Raw genomic sequence first — 23,702 nt, 5'->3', positions numbered from 1 at the left:
TATATATATGTATATATATATATACATATTTCTATATATATATATATAGAATATATATATGTATATATATATATATATATTTCCATATATATATATATATATGAGGACAGTTGGCCATATTGGGGGCAGTCCCCAAATTTTTTTATATGCTGTGAACTCTTTGGTGACATGATCTCTTTGGGGACACAAAATATACAAATGTATTTTTTATGCTCCTATGGTATTTTAACTATTTCTCATTCTAAAAAAAAAAAAAAATTTTAATGTTTAGCCTGCAAACATTATATATATTCATTTTATTGACAAAAAAATGTATGTTTACTCCGGTAGGATTGCCGAGTTTCAACCAATTTTCTACAATATTTGACGCCGTTCGCTATTACTGGAAGTGACAACTTTGGACTGCCTGCATGTTTTCTTTAACGCATAAACATCCTAACACGAACGTTGGCAAATTAATGGAAAATTATTTCAATTCTGACAAAGAAAACATAAAATCTGTAACAGAATGCTGCATATTTATACCCTACAACACTATGGGTTATATGGATCTTCCTAGCTCGCCGAGCTGAGTCGATCTAGCTATGTATGTCCGTCTGTCCATATTAATTTGTATTCACGCTACAGGTTGCAATTATGGTCCGATCCTCACGAAATTTTGCACGAAGGTGAGGTTAGGGTCAGAATGGAAGCTTTTGGAGATGATCGCCACATGTTTAGGGGTTGAAATGGACCAAATACTGAGAAAATGTCTGATTTTGAAGTGGCTATACAGGTCGCTATTATAGACCAAGCGAAATGTAGCATGGGGCTAGAGCTTAGCATTGGCCAGAAGTCTTTTAATTTTGGTGGACATCGGATAATATTTAGCGGGTAAAATAGACCCCGAATTTTGTGTTGAAAAAATCAAATTTTTCAATAAACCGCGAATATTTTTAGTCCCGGCAAAATCACAAATAGACGAGAAGGTCAATTCTGACCGTTACATAGATGTTGATAGTAATGATATCAGGTATATATAGCGAAATATGTAGAATTTATATATAAAATGGAAATTAGTTTGAGCGCTTATATCTCAAGAATGGCTGGACAGATTTTGACAAATCTTGTCAATTCAGAATGTTTTTTTTTTGTTTCGCATAAAAAGATGTCAATAATGACGATAATATGCATTTTGTAATATTTTGTGATGTTTTTTATTTTTTTCATATTTTTTATCGCATGTGATTTTCTCATTTTGACTTACAATATTGAAGTATACTTTTTCTACTATTTTTTTACCTTGCAACACAGGTTGGGATTATAATATACAGATTGTAATTATCGTCCGATCTTCACGAATATTGAATATACATTTACTAATATTTTTTTTACCTTACAACACAGATTGGGATTATAATATACAGATTGCAATTATCGTCCGATCTTCACGAAAATTTTCACGAGGGTAGGGTTAGGCTCAAAAATATTAGGCCTATTGTTATTGAAGATTTCCGCAATATATTTAGTGGCTGAAATGGACCAGCAACTAAAAATTTTGCTGATTTTGCAGCCGTTAAAAAGGGCACAATAAGAGACCAAAGAACACGAAATATCGCATCAGGTTAGAGTTCAGGACAGCGGGTAGAATGGACGACTATTTTTGTGCGAAAAATACGAACATTTTCATTTTACCGAAATCCTGAAAATAACTTCCAGGCGGAATTACAAATATACAAAAGACGAACTTCTGGCATTTTTATGCAGATTTCGTTGAAAGAAAAGTAAATCATGTAGAAGAGTCTATATTTGGAGATACAGAGGGGGTAAATATGGGTTAAATGCTACGAAAATCAGCATGTCCACATGGTTTCGGTTAAAAAGAACAATAATGTTTTACTTTTGCCATTTTCTAGATATAGGATAATTCGAAACGAGCAGCATTTGAGTCCAACATCAATTTTTAAATTGGATATAAAAAAATAGATTAAAGCCATACTACACGAAAAATTATTTATCACTCTATCTTGAAGAATGCGTTCGAGTATCATTCCTATATAAACTGTATGGCTTATTATAGTGTTGTAGGGTATTATACGGTCGGCCCCGCCCGACTGTATCCTTTGCTTACTAGTTTTATTTTGTTTTTGCAATAATCACAGAAAAATCACATGAAATTTATGAAATATACATATTGAGTGTAGTCGTTTAAATATTACGGAATAAGCTTCGGACTAATTTAATCAAAAAAAACAAAGCGAAAGCCAACCAAAGTGCGACTGTGGAAAATTTGTGAAGATTAGACTAATAACTCAAACAAGTTTTTTTACTCCAATTGTCAATTGGGTTTATTTTTTAAACCTTAATTCAGTGGCTTAACCCAGTCAGTTGTAAACGTACTATAAACTCTCTCACCGATAAACTAATGTAGATTTGGACTTGCAATTGCTGGAAATACAACACTGTTGTCACTTATGACATCAAAATATGCTAAAGGTTTTACAACACTGCATGCAAAAGTGTCAACAGTGTTGTATTTCTTTTTGCGGAAGACAAAACCAAACTTTGGATCTTTTTTAGGATTTATAGCTCAGTTATAAGGAATAAAATCTCTACTAGATTTTAAAAAATCCCGTACAAATATCGCAGAATTTAGATAAACGTTTATGATGTTTAAGCAACAAATCCTTAAATTTTTGATATGTTCCAGAATCTGAAAATAACATTTTTTTCTTTATGTTATCGGCAAAAATAGGTCTACAATACGGTCTACTACCCTGTAGTTTTAAGACAGAGCATATCTCAACATTTGAATACGCATTATTTGTATTTAATATTTAAAAAAAGCAATTTCAATTAAACTTGATTTCTGTAGGAATCATTGCTACTTTATTTCCTTTATTTTGCTTATTTTTTCACATGAGGTTTTGCAGTTTAACTTTCTTCATGTCGGTTTATTTGACGTGTATGCAAATGATGTGACAAGTTTAACCTTGACCCAGTTAGTGTTAACGTACTATTACTGCAAAATTAGTATTTTCTTTGTGATAACTCAAAATGCAAAATATAACGTTGACTCATATGAAGTGTTACTTTTTGATTTTTTGGAAGTGTTCAGATTTATGTTTAAAAAACAGTGTTGCATTTGAGGATTTGTCCCGGTTTTAAAATAAGTAAAGATTCATTTTGTATGACAAATCTGGCTGATTTTGATCAAATTAAGAAAATAAAACCCGATAATGTCCTGATAAAGAACTTCAATATAAATGGACTATTATATTTGCATACCAAACGATTTCATTTTATTTATGATTTAAAGTATTTGGTATGCCTGAAAATGAAAGTATACACTAAAGGCGTGCAAAGGTATAGCTGAAAGTATTGCAAAAACAAATACACCAAATACTTATCAGCTGTTACTGGTATACATGAGAGAATGAGTTTAACAGTTCAGTTATGCTCTGCTTAAACACACTCACTCCACCCTTCAAAAGAGAAACAGTTCCAAACAGTTATTTTTCGTTTTGCTTAGATTTATTTGTTTGTATTCACAAATATTTGTTGTACAACAAATATTTGAGAGTACAACAAATATTTGAGAATACGAACAATGTTGGTGGTGGAAGATCAAGTTAGACAAGCGGCAAATCAAGTGCATTAAGATTGGCACGTGCGAATTAAATAAAACTATATTAACGTGAAAACAATATTTAAAATGAATAATTTGGATATAAAAGAAAAAATTGTGTCAGATGAATACAAAATAAGTGACAAAAGAGGACGAAGCAAAGTATGGGACTGTTTTAGCATTATAAAAAATGAAAATGATATTGAAATAGAAAATTTTGTTGTCTGCAAATCCTGTAATAATGTATATAAATATAATAAAAATTCCCTATCGAACTTAAACAAACATAAATGTTATTCTATACTGCAAAATGAAAAAGATAGTCAATTAATTGAGCCCAACAACGACGCTAAAAAAGCCTGCACAGAAATTATGACAGAATGGGTAGTCGGAGATATTCGACCTTACTCATTAGTAAAGGACAGGGGGTTAAAATCCTACTCAAAAATGTTGTTATCCCTCGGAAGTAAGTTTGGTGCCAATCTTAATGTTGATTCTTTACTTCCTCATCCAACAACATTATATAGAAACGTTGAAAATAGTTATGCTACGCACTTTGCGAAGCTTAAATGTGATATTTCGGCAATAAGAAACGTTGGATATGCTCTTACGTGTGACCTATGGTCAGAAAACTACTACTTACCTCGCATTAACGGTCCATTTTATTGTGGATGGAGATTATAAAAGTAAGCTGCTTGGAGTAAAGTCAATGAAAGGTATTCTAAACACGGGTAAGTTATTGGTAATTTGAAAATTCGTTGAAAATAGTAGAGAAAAATTTTATAAGTTTTATTACTAAAGATGTCCGTTATTTCCTTTATATAGGCACCAATATAAAACGTAAGTTGGATAATTTGCTTGCTGAGTTTGATTGTTCCTTAAATGACAGAACAGTTATAGTTACCGATAGAGGAAGCAATATAAAAGCGGCATTAAAAGAACATGAAAATATTCATTGCATCAACCACCTGCTTCACAACACAATAGAAAAATGCATAAAACATCTCCACAAATAGATGAAATTGTTACAATGTCATCTAAACTAGTCAAATTTTTTAAAAAATCAGGTTTGAATTGTGATTTAAATACTTCATTAAAAAGCTATACACCAACAAGGTGGAACACTGTTTATTTGACATTACTATCAATTAAAACTAATTTTGCTAATATTCAAAAAATTCTTTACGAGAAAAATCTTTCTGAGAAATATTGTATTATAAAAGAATATAATCTGGACCAAATAATATCAATTTTACAGCCATTCATGGAAGCCTCGCAAGCTCTTGAGGGTAGTTCCTATGTTACCCTACATTTAGTTCACCCTCACGTTAATAATTTAAAAGCAATAGTCAGTGCCTCTAGTAATGAAGAACCCACTTTTATTACACAGTTTAAAAAAGATATTTATGACACTTTAACATCCTTAGTAGACAAAAACATAACAATTTATCATAAGTTAGCTATATTTTTATTTCCACCGGCAAATAAGCTTACACAGTTTAGTAATGAAGAGCAAGATGAAATAATTAGCAAGTGCAAATCTTTGTTGCTTCCTTTCGCAAATGAAGTAATAAATGATATTGCAGATATTGAACCAAACTCATCGAAAATATATTCTCTATTTGAAAAGTATGTGCAACCCATACAACGTGCTACTTCTAATCAATTCATTATTGAAAATGAAATAACTAAATATAAAAACACAGTAGTGGGTCTTGAAAATGATTTTAATGTTTTGAAATGGTGGAACGATAGAAAGAACGAGTTCCCATTATTATATAAACTGTGCTGCCGGATATTTGCAATACCGGCATCTAGTGCACCGTCAGAGAGAATATTCTCGATTGCGCGAACATTAATAACGGATAAAAGATCAAAACTAGGAGCTAATAAAAAGTCGTTTAATGAAATTTTATTTGTTAATATTAATTCTAAAGAATAATAACATACTTGTTTGAATTTTAATTCGAAAACTAAAATTTACATTTTCACATCATACGGATTGCATTTTTGTTTTTTATGTTTTATGTTATATGTTATATATGAAAAGACTGAATTATTTTTGTTACCTGAAGTTTATAATTTTACTCAAATTAAACACTTTTAATATATTAATTATTTTATTATAAGCATTATTTTTTACCTTATTGTTTATTTTCAAAGAACTGAATTATTTGTTTTTGATTAATGTTATTTATATGAATTAATAAAAGGTGTTGTTGCACAACATAAAACTATTACATATGTATTTTTTTATTTGCACGCAAATTGCATTCAAAACAGAACAAATATCTCTGCCTGTCTTTGTTTGCTTTGCAATACATTTCTTTACAAATGTTCGACATAATACCATAAGTACTTATGGTATTCCCACCAGTAACTGTTTGATCTATTTGAATAAATCAGAGGCAAACAGATATGTTGCTCTCATTCTCTTTTTATCTACTCACCACCATTCAGTTAAAGAGAATAACATTATCAACTTATAACAGAAACACGAATGTATTTAACTGTACATACTCAATTCTGTTATCGCACAGAAACAGGTATGTTAAGATGGAACTGTGCACGTCTTTAGTATACACTATTTTCTTATGTTGTCAATTTGCTGAAATTTGCGTAAAAATCCAGAAACAAAAGAAAGTAAATTAGGCGCGTTTATACTTGCGGAGCAAAATCGACTCGATTTTACGAACTCATAGAACAAAAAAAGTAAAGCGGGTACACGAATAAACCCATTCATACGACGCTATATGTAATTCATAGTCACCTAGTTCATTCTCTCTTAATTTTTGTTTGCAAGAATCTAAAATTTTTTACTAAGATACAATCCTTTATGTTATCGAGAAAAATAAAAAAATTAGTAACTTCTTGCAGTACTGGAACAAAGCTACAAAATATTTATAGATCCACACAGGAAATATGCATACATCTTTAAATTTTTTTAATGTTGTTAGATTTTCACATATCTTAAGATTTTTATCTTTTCAAAGTTGACATGAGATTCATTTTACTTGGTTCCTTCTGTTAAAGGAGAAAACATTGGGTCTTATATCATGATTTCTTTAAATCGAGTCGATTTTGGACCGAAGGTTTCGGCATGAAAAATACATCTCTGTTGATATTTTTCATAGGCAACAGTGTTGTAGTTTAATGTTGCGTGACGCCATATTATGCAAGTTTTTCAAAAGCGCGTCATTCGTTGTTACTGTGTGAAATAAATCGGAGTGGTTTTTACAGTTTATAGCGCAATTTCCAATTATAAAAATAAAAGAAAAATTTTAAAATAAAGTTGCTGCAGAATTAAAAAAAGACGTTTTGAAGAGCAAGTGTGTCTTCCCTCTCTTATAAAAAGAAGAAAAACCAGGAGGTTTTAAAGAAATCGGTGCGTCTGCTGAAGAAGTATTAAAATGTAAGTAACTGCACAGTTAATTAAGCATAAGAAACAAATTATTTATTATAAAAGATGGAGTAAGATTGGAGGTGGGGTAGTCTCCGGGACCATGATCACCACAATATATAGGTTTCCCGGGGGAAGTCTATACTTCCCGGGATATGGGTCTTGACTTTTAGGAAATTTCCTACAATAGTACCTTTGGGTTCATAATGGGCTCCTCTCGGATCAGGCTGATATTTTTACCATAGTAAGTCCTTGGCTTCCTGATCACAACGATATTGATATTTCTGGGGGAAGTCCATACTTCCCGAGATATGTGTCCTGACTTTTTGATATATATCACCATTATTAACTCTTCTATATTGTCCGCATTATAAAGTACTCTTCGTGAGCTTTAAAATGATACGGATATTGTTATAGCAGTAATAATGGTGATTTTCCGAAAAGTCACGGCCCATTTCTCGGGAAGTATGGACTTCCCCTCGAAAATATGTATGTCGTTGTGGTCAGGAAGCTGAGGTCTAACTATGGCAAAAATTTCAGCCCGATCAAAGCTGGAGCTCCCAAGAGACATTTAACTCTTTTGGTTTTTATCCCCTCATACGATGAAAATTTGCCAATTCGAAATAATAGTGTTAGACCCCACACGTGTTAAGAGTAAACCCGTTTCAGACAATTTGGGGTCGCTTTAGCAATGTCCGTCCGTCTGTCTGGCTGGCTGGTGAGCTCGACAACTCTCAAACGGAGCCCCAGATCTGGCCCAAATTCGGCTCACAGTAGTTTTTTGACCAAACTTAGTTTTAGTTCGAAAATGGCTTATATCGGTCCACTCTTTGATATATCCCCCACACAACAATACCACCCGATTGTTGGTATTTTAAAGATTTCAGCTTCATTTTTCGACAGAAACAGTCCTATTCAATATCTTTTTACGTGGCAGGCCTTCGGCCGTGACTTGAGATTTTCTCCTCTGGGGTATTTTCAAAACAGGCTACGGGATCCAAAGTATATCTATATTCATTACATTTTTAAGTTGGCCGACCTTTGGCCATATTTTTATGTTATACCATTTTGGAAAGGTCAAAAGGTACGATTTAATTTGGTACCAATATTGCGAAACCCCATAATGGGTAGTGTTTTACAAAAAACCGATTTTGAAAACAGGTATTTTGGAAATGTCTCCTAAAGCGATAGAAGTAATACCGCCATGTTACTACTTGTTTAAAATAAGCTTTCCAACGATACCCATATTGTAGTTATCGGTTTTGGAAAGCCCAACCGTTTCCCACGAAAAAAGTACTTTCCTGTGATCAGGACAACAATTTCAACCATTGCAAAAAAATTCTAGAGTTTTTACTAAAATAGAGATAAGCCAAAATCCTCAGAATAACCTCCTTTATGATTATTTATTTGAAAATTCTCCAACATAAACATGACTAATGTGTGAGTTTTCAAGCAGGATAGAGATCAAAACAATTTATAAAACTGAATTCCCTCCAATCCAATGAATTGTATTTATTTTCAAATTTTATGTTTGGAAAAAATTCCGAACATCAACATTTCCAACAAAATCTAATTATTTTTGGATTGAAGAAGCGCTAGACATTATTTAATCATACACGCACACGAAATGTTCAGCGGCAGCAGCAGTTTGGCAGTAAAATGTATGAGCCGCATGACAAATTTAAAAAAAACCAAAAAATCTGGCAAAAGAAAAAGGGAATTCAATGCAAACAATTTATAAACATTAACATACACTTTTTATATCCATCTATGCAGATATTTCCCTTCACCCAGTAGTTTAGGAAGGTTTACGCGTTGAAATACATTTTTGATCAACAATATTTTCTAATAATTATCCGCTAACTCACTTTAACTATTCACGTACAATATTTTGTTTACTTTGCGTTCTCCTTTTTCGAAAGTATTGTTCAGGGAACTAAAATTTTATTTCGATCATTGCTTTTGTTACTTTATTCGCGTTTAGGGATATTCAAGTCGATTATCGACAGCGATAAGCGCTATTCTTTGTTGGACAACAGAGCCGATGTTACATGATCAATTCATCAAAATCAATTTTTAGTTTTCCGAACAATACACTTGAAAGAAGAGAGCGCAATGTAAATAAAATATTGTGAGGTAATAGATAATTATTATGAAATATTGTTGATCTAAAAATTTATTTCAGCGTGCAAACCTTCCTTACCTGCTGTGTAAAGGGAAAATACATGCCTGGATGGACAATTGATAAAAATTGTAATGAAAAGTGTGTGAGTGTTTATGAATCATTTGCCATGATTAACCCTTTTTTGTCATGTTTTTTTTTTGTTTTCAATATTTGTATGCTTTGTAAGCGGCCCATACATTTACTGCCAAACTGCTGCTGTCGATGAACCCTTTGTGTTCGTGTGTGATTAAATAATGTCTGGCGCTCCTTCAATTCAAAATAATTAGAGTTTGTTTCAATTTTTGGTGTTCGGACTTTTTATTTTCATAAATTGATTATTAAAAGATTTGAAAATTAATACAATTCATTGGATTGAAATGATTTTAGTTCTATACACAAGGGCGGCCCAGGCGGTTAATGTTGAAGAGGGGGGACAGCTTGAAAATTTTAGAAAAAAAACTCAAAATGTAGCCTGCAATTCTGGTATTTAAAGACAGTCTGACATTTAAGGACAGTCCTATGTATCTTCTCCGAAGTCACAAACTAACACTATGTGGTGAAGGGTATAAATAGTTTAAGTAGATATAAAGCGGCACACATCACATGACACGATGAAAATAGGTAAAATTTTTCATTTATTGCAGTGTTAGCGTTTTTATTATTGAAAAATAGTTATGTATCTTTTTTTATTAAACATTTTGGATTATTAAAGCCTACTTGCATCATAAGTTTACTCTATTATAGTGAACAGTACTTTTTTTGATTTGCGTTCCATATTTTATTAACGTACTTTATGTGTCCTCTTTTTATTGATGGTTCTCGTTGTCCACTATGTTGATTTGTTTAAAGTCATAGAAGCGCAGGTGAGTTTTTAAATGAAGAAAATCGTTAAGACAGTAAGTAGTAATTTCGGCCGTGCCGAACTATTTATACCCTTAACCACTATGTTTATCAATGTTGATTGTGGCAGAAACCTTCAAAATACCGAAATTCGGGAGGTACCGATGTATGGGGGCTATACGGAAACGGGGACCAGCATAGGCAATTTTCTATCATAGGCTGTAATACCCATTTCGAACTTCAAACACGAAATTTGGAACAGTTCCGGTTAATAATGTCGCTAAAATCATCAAAATACCGAATATCGGAATGTACCGTTATATGGGTGCTATACGAAGCCGTGGACCTGAATGTGCAATTTTGTGTCATATGCTGTAGAACCTATTCCGAACTTCATATACGAAATTTGAACAGTTCCGGTTAATATGTAGCTTAAATCATCGAAATACCGAATATTGGAAGGTACAGTTATATGGGAGCTATACGAAAACGTGGGCCGACATGGCGCATTTACGAACTTAACATGCCTACTGACAAAATAAACATGTGTGCAAAATTTTAGCCTTCTATCTCATTTCGTTCGAATGATAGCGTAATTACAACAGACAGACAGACGGACATCGATAAATCGACTTAGAATTTTACGCTGATCCAATACTTTGTGGGGTCTAACATGAGAATTTCGAGGAGTTACAAACGGAATGACAAACTTAATATACCCTCCATAGTATGGCGGAGGGTATAAAAACACTTTCTATTGAAGTTTCGATTTTAACACTTAGGCAGAAAAGGAAACTTGTTGAACTAAGTTTTAATAACATCAGCATTTGGGGTAATTGGGACCAGGAAAGGCTAAATTCAATCAAACAAAATAATGCACATATAAGTGCATGCACTCTTATGATCAGTGCACACGATCCATATATAGGCCGACTCTTATCGCGGAGTTCGTACGGCGCGACATTCAAAACCTCATAGAGAGAGGTTTGTGATATTCTGGTCAGGAATTTAAATCCGTGCCAGACAGGTAGGCTTTCCACTATTCCAAATAATTTACATTTATTTTTGTCCTACATGGGGTCACAACTTTTCAATCGATGTCTAAATGTACTCTATTTTCAACCAAAAATGTTGGTCACCGTAAGAATAGATGAAATAACCATATACATTTTTAAAATCAACACAAAAATTTTTGGTTTTATTTTACTAATAAATATTCATAAAATATTATTACTGTTTTTAAAACATAATTTGGATGTTATTGAAAAATTGATCAAAACACACATTAATGCGCCAAAAACACAAAAGTTTGTACAGAAATCATGAATTTGCACCTAATGTCTTTAAAGAATTCAATTCAATGAACTCTTGAAGACAATCAGCATATGTGCACTCGTCATTTCCATGATTTTCTTTTTTCTTTGATTCAATGCTTTCAGGTACACCAAGCGAAGTGTTCCTTAGATTCCGCACAAGGTGTAGGTAGTTTTTAACAAACATAAAAAACCTGCAAAAGAAAAATGTTTAATATTTGCAAACGATGATCTACGAACATGCACTTAAACTTTCCATTTGAATTTCGATGAACTGGGCCTCCTGGAATTTGATTTTATTTTACTCCTCAGGTAAGTAAGATTTTCATTGTGAAAAACACTGTAAATGGTCAATATTTTTCAAACGTTATCCATTTACGTATATTTTGTTCCAATGTTTTGTTTATTACTTCGCGCCCTTTCAAATAAAATTATTGTATAGGGAGCAATAAATTGATTTTGTTCTCTTCTTTTGCTATTTATCGATTCGATTTATCGATTTTGAGATTGTATCGACTTTCGACACAACATTATGTAACCGCGGCCCTGCATCAAACATACAAACGGTGATCGTTGATGTCATTGGTCGTGCTACATTATGTCGAAAATATATTTACATATCCCTGTTACTCAAAATCGAATTAAATAGCAAAACAAAGAACAAAATCAATTTCGTTTTCCCTATACAATAATTTTATTTTAACATTAGAACAAAATCAACGTAAATGGATAATGTTTGGAAAATATTGACCATTTGCAGTGTTTCTCACAATGAAAATCTTGCTTACCTGAGTAGTAAAATGAAATCAAATGCCAGGAAGCTCAGTTCATCAAAATTCAATGGAAAGTATAAGTACATGTTCGTAGATCATCGTTTGCAATTATTAAACATTTTACGTTTGCAGATTTTTTCATGTTTTAAAAACTACCTACAATTGTGCGGAATTTAAGAAACACTTCGCTTGGAGTACCTGAAATCATTGGTAGATGAATATTCAAGGTGGGGTAATAGATAGTGTTTATGAATCATTTGCCATGATTAACCCTTTTTTGTCATGTTTTTTTTTGTTTTCAATATTTGTATGCTTTGTAAGCGGCCCATACATTTACTGCCAAACTGCTGCTGTCGATGAACCCTTTGTGTGCGTGTGTGATTAAATAATGTCTGGCGCTCCTTCAATTCAAAATAATTAGATTTTGTTTCAATTTTTGGTGTTCGGACTTTTTATTTTCATAAATTGATTATTAAAAGATTTGAAAATTAATACAATTCATTGGATTGAAATGATTTTAGTTCTATACACAAGGGCGGCCCAGGCGGTTAATGTTGAAGAGGGGGGACAGCTTGAACATTTTAGAAAAAAACTCAAAATTTAGCCTGCAATTCTGGTATTTAAAGACAGTCTGACATTTAAGGACAGTCCTATGTATCTTCTCCGAAGTCACAAACTAACACTATGTGGTGAAGGGTATAAATAGTTTAAGTAGATATAAAGCGGCACACATCACATGACACGATAAAAATAGGTAAAATTTTTCATTTATTGCAGTGTTAGCGTTTTTATTATTGACAAATAGTTATGTATCTTTTTTTATTAAACATTTTGGATTATTAAAGCCTACTTGCATCATAAGTTTACTCTATTATAGTGAACAGTACTTTTTTTGATTTGCGTTCCATATTTTATTAACGTACTTTATGTGTCCTCTTTTTTATTGATGGTTCTCGTTGTCCACTATGTTGATTTGTTTAAAGTCATAGAAGCGCAGGTGAGTTTTTAAATGAAGAAAATCGTTAAGACAGTAAGTAGTAATTTCGGCCGTGCCGAACTATTTATACCCTTAACCACTATGTTTATCAATGTTGATTGTGGCAGAAACCTTCAAAATACCGAAATTCGGGAGGTACCGATGTAAGGGGGCTATACGGAAACGGGGACCAGCATAGGCAATTTTCTATCATAGGCTGTAATACCCATTTCGAACTTCAAACACGAAATTTGGAACAGTTCCGGTTAATAATGTCGCTAAAATCATCAAAATACCGAATATCGGAATGTACCGTTATATGGGTGCTATACGAAGCCGTGGACCTGAATGTGCAATTTTGTGTCATATGCTGTAGAACCTATTCCGAACTTCATATACGAAATTTGGAACAGTTCCGGTTAATATGTAGCTTAAATCATCGAAATACCGAATATTGGAAGGTACAGTTATATGGGAGCTATACGAAAACGTGGGCCGACATGGCGCATTTACGAACTTAACATGCCTACTGACAAAATAAACATGTGTGCAAAATTTTAGCCTTCTATCTCATTTCGTTCGAATGATAGCGTAATTACAACAGACAGACAGACGGACATCGATAAATCGACTTAGAATTTTACGCTGATCCAATACTTTGTGGGGTCTAACATGAGAATTTCGAGGAGTTACAAACGGAATGACAAACTTAATATACCCTCCATAGTATGGCGGAGGGTATAAAAACACTTTCTATTGAAGTTTCGATTTTAACACTTAGGCAGAAAAGGAAACTTGTTGAACTAAGTTTTAATAACATCAGCATTTGGGGTAATTGGGACCAGGAAAGGCTAAATTCAATCAAACAAAATAATGCACATATAAGTGCATGCACTCTTATGATCAGTGCACACGATCCATATATAGGCCGACTCTTATCGCGGAGTTCGTACGGCGCGACATTCAAAACCTCATAGAGAGAGGTTTGTGATATTCTGGTCAGGAATTTAAATCCGTGCCAGACAGGTAGGCTTTCCACTATTCCAAATAATTTACATTTATTTTTGTCCTACATGGGGTCACAACTTTTCAATCGATGTCTAAATGTACTCTATTTTCAACCAAAAATGTTGGTCACCGTAAGAATAGATGAAATAACCATATACATTTTTAAAATCAACACAAAAATTTTTGGTTTTATTTTACTAATAAATATTCATAAAATATTATTACTGTTTTTAAAACATAATTTGGATGTTATTGAAAAATTGATCAAAACACACATTAATGCGCCAAAAACACAAAAGTTTGTACAGAAATCATGAATTTGCACCTAATGTCTTTAAAGAATTCAATTCAATGAACTCTTGAAGACAATCAGCATATGTGCACTCGTCATTTCCATGATTTTCTTTTTTCTTTGATTCAATGCTTTCAGGTACACCAAGCGAAGTGTTCCTTAGATTCCGCACAAGGTGTAGGTAGTTTTTAACAAACATAAAAAACCTGCAAAAGAAAAATGTTTAATATTTGCAAACGATGATCTACGAACATGCACTTAAACTTTCCATTTGAATTTCGATGAACTGGGCCTCCTGGAATTTGATTTTATTTTACTCCTCAGGTAAGTAAGATTTTCATTGTGAAAAACACTGTAAATGGTCAATATTTTTCAAACGTTATCCATTTACGTATATTTTGTTCCAATGTTTTGTTTATTACTTCGCGCCCTTTCAAATAAAATTATTGTATAGGGAGCAATAAATTGATTTTGTTCTCTTCTTTTGCTATTTATCGATTCGATTTATCGATTTTGAGATTGTATCGACTTTCGACACAACATTATGTAACCGCGGCCCTGCATCAAACATACAAACGGTGATCGTTGATGTCATTGGTCGTGCTACATTATGTCGAAAATATATTTACATATCCCTGTTACTCAAAATCGAATTAAATAGCAAAACAAAGAACAAAATCAATTTCGTTTTCCCTATACAATAATTTTATTTTAACATTAGAACAAAATCAACGTAAATGGATAATGTTTGGAAAATATTGACCATTTGCAGTGTTTCTCACAATGAAAATCTTGCTTACCTGAGTAGTAAAATGAAATCAAATGCCAGGAAGCTCAGTTCATCAAAATTCAATGGAAAGTATAAGTACATGTTCGTAGATCATCGTTTGCAATTATTAAACATTTTACGTTTGCAGATTTTTTCATGTTTTAAAAACTACCTACAATTGTGCGGAATTTAAGAAACACTTCGCTTGGAGTACCTGAAATCATTGGTAGATGAATATTCAAGGTGGGGTAATAGATAGTGTTTATGAATCATTTGCCATGATTAACCCTTTTTTGTCATGTTTTTTTTTTTGTTTTCAATATTTGTATGCTTTGTAAGCGGCCCATACATTTACTGCCAAACTGCTGCTGTCGATGAACCCTTTGTGTGCGTGTGTGATTAAATAATGTCTGGCGCTCCTTCAATTCAAAATAATTAGATTTTGTTTCAATTTTTGGTGTTCGGACTTTTTATTTTCATAAATTGATTATTAAAAGATTTGAAAATTAATACAATTCATTGGATTGAAATGATTTTAGTTCTATACACAAGGGCGGCCCAGGCGGTTAATGTTGAAGAGGGGGGACAGCTTGAACATTTTAGAAAAAAACTCAAAATTTAGCCTGCAATTCTGGTATTTAAAGACAGTCTGACATTTAAGGACAGTCCTATGTATCTTCTCCGAAGTCACAAACTAACACTATGTGGTGAAGGTCATTTATTGCAGTGTTAGCGTTTTTATTATTGACAAATAGTTATGTATCTTTTTTATTAAACATTTTGGATTATTAAAGCCTACTTGCATCATAAGTTTACTCTATTATAGTGAACAGTACTTTTTTTGATTTGCGTTCCATATTTTATTAACGTACTTTATGTGTCCTCTTTTTTATTGATGGTTCTCGTTGTCCACTATGTTGATTTGTTTAAAGTCATAGAAGCGCAGGTGAGTTTTTAAATGAAGAAAATCGTTAAGACAGTAAGTAGTAATTTCGGCCGTGCCGAACTATTTATACCCTTAACCACTATGTTTATCAATGTTGATTGTGGCAGAAACCTTCAAAATACCGAAATTCGGGAGGTACCGATGTAAGGGGGCTATACGGAAACGGGGACCAGCATAGGCAATTTTCTATCATAGGCTGTAATACCCATTTCGAACTTCAAACACGAAATTTGGAACAGTTCCGGTTAATAATGTCGCTAAAATCATCAAAATACCGAATATCGGAATGTACCGTTATATGGGTGCTATACGAAGCCGTGGACCTGAATGTGCAATTTTGTGTCATATGCTGTAGAACCTATTCCGAACTTCATATACGAAATTTGGAACAGTTCCGGTTAATATGTAGCTTAAATCATCGAAATACCGAATATTGGAAGGTACAGTTATATGGGAGCTATACGAAAACGTGGGCCGACATGGCCCATTTACGAACTTAACATGCCTACTGACAAAATAAACATGTGTGCAAAATTTTAGCCTTCTATCTCATTTCGTTCGAATGATAGCGTAATTACAACAGACAGACAGACGGACATCGATAAATCGACTTAGAATTTTACGCTGATCCAATACTTTGTGGGGTCTAACATGAGAATTTCGAGGAGTTACAAACGGAATGACAAACTTAATATACCCTCCATAGTATGGCGGAGGGTATAAAAACACTTTCTATTAAAGTTTCGATTTTAACACTTAGGCAGAAAAGGAAACTTGTTGAACTAAGTTTTAATAACATCAGCATTTGGGGTAATTGGAACCAGGCAAGGCTAAATTCAATCAAACAAAATAATGCACATATAAGTGCATGCACTCTTATGATCAGTGCACACGATCCATATATAGGCCGACTCTTATCGCGGAGTTCGTACGACGCGACATTCAAAACCTCATAGAGAGAGGTTTGTGATATTCTGGTCAGGAATTTAAATCCGTGCCAGACAGGTAGGCTTTCCACTATTCCAAATAATTTACATTTATTTTTGTCCTACATGGGGTCACAACTTTTCAGTCGATGTCTAAATGTACTCTATTTTCAACCAAAAATGTTGGTCACCGTAAGAATAGATGAAATAACCACATACATTTTTAAAATCAACACAAAAATTTTTGGTTTTATTTTACTAATAAATATTCATAAAATATTATTACTGTTTTTAAAACATAATTTGGATGTTATTGAAAAATTGATCAAAACACACATTAATGCGCCAAAAACACAAAAGTTTGTACAGAAATCATGAATTTGCACCTAATGTTTTTAAAGAATTCAATTCAATGAACTCTTGAAGACAATCAGCATATGTGCACTCGTCATTTCCATGATTTTCTTCTTTCTTTGATTCAATGCTTTCAGGTACACCAAGCGAAGTGTTCCTTAAATTCCGCACAAGGTGTAGGTAGTTTTTAACAAACATAAAAAACCTGAAAAATGTTTAATATTTGCAAACGATGATCTACGAACATGCACTTAAACTTTCCATTTGAATTTCGATGAACTGGGCCTCCTGGAATTTGATTTTATTTTACTCCTCAGGTAAGCAAGATTTTCATTGTGAAAAACACTGTAAATGGTCAATATTTTTCAAACGTTATCCATTTACGTATATTTTGTTCCAATGTTTTGTTTATTACTTCGCGCCCTTTCAAATAAAATTATTGTATAGGGAGCAATAAATTGATTTTGTTCTCTTCTTTTGCTATTTATCGATTCGATTTATCGATTTTGAGATTGTATCGACTTTCGACACAACATTATGTAACCGCGGCCCTGCATCAAACATACAAACGGTGATCGTTGATGTCATTGGTCGTGCTACATTATGTCGAAAATATATTTACATATCCCTGTTACTCAAAATCGAATTAAATAGCAAAACAAAGAACAAAATCAATTTCGTGTTCCCTATACAATAATTTTATTTTAACATTAGAACAAAATCAACGTAAATGGATAATGTTTGGAAAATATTGACCATTTGCAGTGTTTCTCACAATGAAAATTTTGCTTACCTGAGTAGTAAAATGAAAGCAAATGCCAGGAAGCTCAGTTCATCAAAATTCAATGGAAAGTATAAGTACATGTTCGTAGATCATCGTTTGCAATTATTAAACATTTTACGTTTGCAGATTTTTTCATGTTTTAAAAACTACCTACAATTGTGCGGAATTTAAGAAACACTTCGCTTGGAGTACCTGAAATCGTTGGATCAAAAGAAGAAAATCATGGAAATGACGAGTGCCCATATGCTGCTTGTCTTCAATAGTTTATTGAAATTCATGATTAGAGTACAAACTTTTTTGCTTTTTGCGTATTAATGTGTGTTTTGACCAATTTATCAATAACATCCAAATTATGTTATAAAACCGTGATAAAAAATTTTGCATTATTGTTCTTAAAAGAAACAAAAAACTGTTGTGTTGTTCTTAAAAATGCATATGGTTATTTCCCATATACTTTCGGTGACCAATAATTTTGGTTGAAAATAGAGTACATCGGCTGAAAAGTTGCGACCCCATATAGGACAAAAATAAATGTAAATTGTTTGGAGCTACACTTGAATAGTGGAAACCCACCTGTCTAACACCCAAAAAATCTTTATTTAAATTCCTGACCAGAATATCACAAACCGGGTGCCCTGCTCATAAGTCTCTTTTATGTCTTTGTGTTTGCGGGAGTCCATGCACTTATATATGCATTATTATACCATCCAACAAACATAGTAAGGAGGGTATATTAAGTTTTTCATTCCGTTTGTAACACCTCGAAATATACATTTTAGACCTCACAAAGTATATATATTCTTGATCAGCGTAAAATTCTATGTCGATTTATCGATGTCCGTCCGTCTGTGGAAATCACTCTAGCTTCCGAACGAAATGACATAGGTTGATGAAATTTTGCTCAGATGTATATAATGTGTGCAGGACTTTTGGTATTGAAAAGGGGCCATATAGGTCGACGTCTTCGTATAGCCCCCATATAACGGTACCTCCCGATATTCGGTATTTTGATGATTTTAGTGACATTTTTCTCCGGAATTGTTTCAAATTTCGCATTTAATATTCGCAATGGGTACTACAACCTATGCCAGTAAAATATCTACGCAGATCCACATCTTCGGATAGCCCCTATATAACGGTACCTCCCGATATTCGGTATTTTGATGATTTTAGCGACATTTTTCACCGGAATGGTTTCAAATTTCGTATTTAATTTTCGCAATGGGTACTACAACCTATGACAGAAAATGGCCTATGTAGGTCCACATCTTCGGATAGCCCCCATATAACGGTACCTCCCGATATTCGGTATTTTGATGATTTCAGCGACATTTTTCGCCAGAATTGTTTCAAATTTCGCATTTAATATTCGCAATGGCTACTACAACCTATGACAGAAAAATATCTATGCAGGTCCACATCTTCGCTTAGCCCCCATATAACGGTATCTCCCGATATTCAGTATTTTTATACCCTCCACCATACATAGTATGGAGGGTATATTAAATTTTTCATTCCGTTTGTAACACCTCGAAATATACATTTTAGACCCGTCCGTCTGTCCGTCTGTGAAAATCACTCTAGCTACCGAACGAAATGTATATAATGTGTGCAGGACTTTTGGTATTGAAAAGGGGCCATATAGGTCGACGTCTTCGTATAGCCCCCATATAACGGTACCTCCCGATATTCGGTATTTTGATGATTTTAGCGACATTTTTCACCGGAATTGTTTCAAATTTCATATTTAATTTTCGCAATGGGTACTACAACCTATGACAGAAAATTGCCTATGTAGGTCCACATGTTCGGATAGCCCACACAGAACGGTACCTCCCGATGTTCGGTATTTTGGTGATTTTAGCGACATTTTTCACCGGAATAGTTTCAAATTTCGCATTTAATATTCGCAATGGGTACTACAACCTATCTATGCAGGTCCACATCTTCGCTTAGCCCCCATATAACGGTATCTCCCGATATTCAGTATTTTTTCATTTTAGCTTTATTTTTCGACGGATTTTTTAAAATTTCAAATTCTTTCTAAATGATGGAGGGTATTTAAAGTTCGGCCCGGCCGAACTTAGCTTCTTATTTACTTGTTTTGTGTAAATAAATTCAGCCTTTCCTGGTCCAAACTACCCCAAATGCTGCTGTTATTAAAATTTAGTTCAACAAGTTTCCTTTTCTACCTAAGTGTTAAAACCGAAATTTTAATAGAATGTGTTTATACCCTACACCACATAGTGGTAAGGGTATTATGTATTTGTGAATTTGTTTGTAACAGAGAGAAATAAGCGAGATAGACCCATGGTTACTTTTGAAGATATTCATGGAATCATTTTTTTAATCGATTTATGCATGTCCGTCCATGTATTCTTGTGAACAAAATGCAGGTCGTATTTATTATCCGATTGAGATGTAATTTTGCAAACAATGTTTGTTTGGTTTGGATCAGATTTAGATATAGCTCCCATATATATCTTCATCCGATTTTTGGTTTATTGTGCACAACCTGTGCAATAATACCCCAAATGGGATGAAATTTGGCAAATGTAGCCGATGTACACCAAGAATTAACTCTGTGGGATTTGGTGAAAATCGGATGTGATTTAGATATAGCTCCCACATATATCTTGATCCGATTTTTGGTTTATTGTGCTCAGCCTGTGCAATATCAGTCCAAAGGGGATGAACTTTAGCACATGTAGTCAGTGTACACCAAGAATTAACTCTATGAAATTTGGTGAAAATCGGATCTGATTCAGATATTGCTCCCATATATAACTTCATCCGAGGTTTGATGCATTGTGCACCAAATGTGCAATATTAGCCCAAAAGGCATGAAATTTGACACATATGGTCGAGTGAAGGCTATAAAAACCCAATGCAATTTTGTGCACATAACAGCAGTGGTGTAGGGTGTCAGATAGTCGGCTCCGTCCGGGTTGATGTTGGGCTGTAGGTGAGTGCTAAGGCTGGATTTTTTGACGTTTGGAAGGGTACGAAAAGGAACCGAGAAGAGCTACAGCTCTGCAATTTGGATTCAGCGTCACCGATGGTGTGTAGGATAGATGTGACAAATCGTTTTGGGAAATTTGTACCAAAAGGGTGCGAAAACTTCTAATATGTACTTTAAATGTTACTATTCGTATGTTATGAATGAATGGATCTAGAATCGTCGAATTTGGTATGAGAATCAATAATGGTAAGCTCTCTATAGTTATATAAAGAAGTTTTGGAAAACGAGAGCAATAAGTGTTGGAATACTTCTAAATAGGATATAATTGTTGAGTAGAGAAAGGTGGGTGGATATATGGAGATGTTTTAAAAAACGAGTACTATAATTGACAAAAAAGTACTTAATAATGTACAATTCGAACGTAAATATAATGAGTAGAAGTGGAAATTCGTAATTTAGTGTTAGGGTGGAAAGGTAGAGATCTTTTGGAAAAGGAATATCATAAGAGTTGCAAAAGTACTGAATATGGTAGAGATGCAAATCGAAATGTTGTGTTAGATGGATATATGGAAATGTTTTGAAAAAAGGGTACCATTACTGTTGGAAAAGTACTATATAAGGTATAATTTAATAGTAAATGAAGGAGTGGTGTTGAAAATCCGAAAGTATATGGACTTAGCCATATTGGGTGACTACAAATCGCATTTTTTTCTGACGTTGGAATATATTTAGGGAATAATAGATTGGGTGGTCTAATCCAATTTTTGATGGCGAATTCAGAAATCTCACACCTCCAAATGGGACAACAGTGGACCCAAAAGTATATGGACTTAGCCATATTGGGTGAAAATGAATTCAAATCGGAATTTTTTTATTTTTGCTTAATTCAGAGTAATGCTTGTGAGCGATTATTACTCGCTCGAGGAAGCGATCAAAAAGTGAGAGCGATTGCTCCAGTTTCGCTTTCCGATCGAATTCGTGCAAGAAACACAGAGTATGTTTAAGCTCTGCTTAGCATATTTTATCGTTAAATTATTTTTTGTAAAGGAAGAAAAGATTGAAGACGCGTATTTGAAAATGCATCTATAATAATTATTAGTCCCAAATTTTTTTGACTTTAATTTTACGTATTCTTCAATAGATGTAAAATAACCCTCTCTATAAAACAAAACTTAACACTTTTATTTTATTAGTTAATTTTTTAAAATTTCGTTGAAAGTTTTTTTTTAGTTCAACATGTTTTCCCTAGTAAAGTTTGACAATGACGGTGACTTCTATGTTGTCAAAACAAAAGACGTGAAGCATCACAATTCCGACAATTGTATTGTAAAGTATAAAGGCTGTTCGTACTCCGCAAATTTCATTAAAGCTGACGGTAAGTTAATACAATTTAATATACAAAACATATTCAAATAATTAAACCGTTTTTTAAATAAGAGTATAAATTATGTGTCTATGCGACACATTAGTTTCCATGACATGCCTATATATTGTGAAATCATGATAATAACTTTTTTTCATCGCATGTCCTTGTCAGCATGCAAAGGGTATGAAAAATTATTGCTAAAATATGCAAAAATGATTTTTAAGAAAAAAATCACAGCAGGTGAATAAGAAATAATATAATTTTCAAACCCGCGTCGGAATTTTATAAATATTGCTCGAATTTTATTTCCAAAAATATTTGTGAAATTTCTGGAACAAATTTGGTCACAAAATAGAAAAACGATCATTTAGATCGTGCTACTTTGTCCAAAAAATAAATAAAAATAAACTTAAAGCATCACAGGCGCCATTTTTTTCATAATTAAACACAAGAAACAATATGACTGTAAAAGTCTAAAAAGCGTCAAAGGAAAATGTTTTACTTACTAACCGAATTAAGTAAAACTCAAGATTATATCCGTCGGAGTTTTGTAGAGTTCCGTAGAATACAATAGAGTTAGATTTTATATTAGAACGTTACCAGGACTAAAATATTAATACATTAATTTTCATAGATAATAAAGAAAATCTTGAAGAGAAGAAACAAAGTGAGAATTTAATGGGGACAATAAACGCGGAGAATCAAGGAACACAAATAGCACCAAGAATTCCTGCGAGCCGTGGTCGTGCTTATCAAAATATTTTACCGTCGACAATGTTATACATGAAAGAGTATATAAAAAATCTACCTCCACTAGGATCAAACAGATCAGATTAAGAGCCTATGTCTTCAGTCACTATACATGGTGAAAATAACGCATCGGATTCGGAAGAGAATAATACGACAGATTTTTCATCTTTTGAAACTATATCAAGAGGACAATTTGATTTATCCCGGTAAGCATACTTAGCCCAAAAAACCATAAGTTTATGGGAGAAGAAACGTTTTAAAAATAAAACTAAAAATATCTATCAAAAATAATTGACACTAAATATTTTTTTATTATATATTATTTAAATTCTCCTTGATCACATATGACGATTCAGAATTTTGTGTCGTAAATTCCAAATCTATAACACAAATCCAAGGAGGTACGTGTGTGGTGAAATGTAAAGGCGGAAAATATGCAGCTAATTTAATTTCGACTAGCGGTAAGTTAACA

At 33.1% G+C, this 23,702-nt stretch overlaps 1 protein-coding gene and 1 long non-coding RNA gene across 8 annotated transcripts in view; one reads left to right on the top strand and one right to left on the bottom strand.

Annotated features, from left to right (window-relative positions):
• Positions 1 to 23,702, top strand: part of LOC131803465 (uncharacterized) — a 116,441-nt gene that overhangs the window by 88,370 nt on the left and 4,369 nt on the right. Inside the window, exons 1-4 of one of the 7 annotated variants that reach the window (XR_009342605.1) lie at positions 6,695 to 7,019; positions 22,345 to 22,489; positions 23,115 to 23,436; positions 23,587 to 23,691. The gene's annotated coding sequence lies outside the window, so the exon portion shown is untranslated. Of the gene's footprint in view, positions 1 to 6,679; positions 7,020 to 17,347; positions 17,686 to 22,333; positions 22,490 to 23,114; positions 23,437 to 23,586; positions 23,692 to 23,702 lie in introns of those variants that run through there. The other 6 variants (XR_009342602.1, XR_009342603.1, XR_009342604.1 and 3 more) reach the window with 6 other exon arrangements.
• Positions 8,392 to 9,062, bottom strand: LOC131803466 (uncharacterized). Its single transcript, XR_009342608.1, has 2 exons — positions 8,761 to 9,062; positions 8,392 to 8,707 (listed from the first exon to the last, which is right to left on the bottom strand). It is a non-coding gene; the product is annotated as an uncharacterized LOC131803466 (long non-coding RNA).

Source organism: Musca domestica, unplaced genomic scaffold, assembly GCF_030504385.1.
Source record: "Musca domestica strain aabys unplaced genomic scaffold, Musca_domestica.polishedcontigs.V.1.1 30, whole genome shotgun sequence".
NCBI lineage: Eukaryota > Metazoa > Arthropoda > Insecta > Diptera > Muscidae > Musca > Musca domestica.
Note: the sequence above shows the minus strand (reverse complement) of the source record. Positions and strands in the feature narration are given on the sequence as shown.